A 623-nucleotide genomic window follows, 5' to 3' on the forward strand; every position below is an offset into this window, starting at 1 on the left:
GCCTCGGGGGCGAACAGGTGAGCGTTACAGTTAGGACATGTCAGTGAGGGAGATGTCAGTCCGGTGGCCGGGCGATTTTCATCGCGAAATGCGGAATCATAGTTATTGGCAAGGGCGGGATCTTACCGGTTTCGGAGCTCTCGTGCTATTATGAGACACCCAGTGGGCACTCACTCTAACGTGTGAGTCACCCTCCTACGTGACTCGGCTCTCTCCATGCCGTTAGGCGGGCTTACTCATCTTGTCACTCGCTCTTTTTTCCGTTTAGTGGCACGCACTGCCTGGTAACGCGCCGGACTTCGCGGAATAACGACGCGCGAGTATCGTCTGCTCACATAACTCCCGGGCTAATTTTCTTCGGTGCTTGAGTGGCGCTCACGTCGCCCGCCACGGTCTTGTCACTGGTAACGTAAATTAACCGGTACTCGTTCGTAACGTAAACTGGGGTCAGGCGGGTGGATTGCCTCATATGCCAGGCGAGGGTGGAGGAGGCGTGGCACAGGAAAGGGAACTTGGATGTGTTCTCCATTGGCCGGCGTGCGACGTGGCTCAGGATGTGCTTCGTGCACTTGGCTTGTGGTATTTTTGTGAGCCATGTAAAGGTTTTTTTCCCGCCCTCCCCC

This window comes from Penaeus monodon, chromosome 19 (genome assembly GCF_015228065.2).
Source record: "Penaeus monodon isolate SGIC_2016 chromosome 19, NSTDA_Pmon_1, whole genome shotgun sequence".
NCBI lineage: Eukaryota > Metazoa > Arthropoda > Malacostraca > Decapoda > Penaeidae > Penaeus > Penaeus monodon.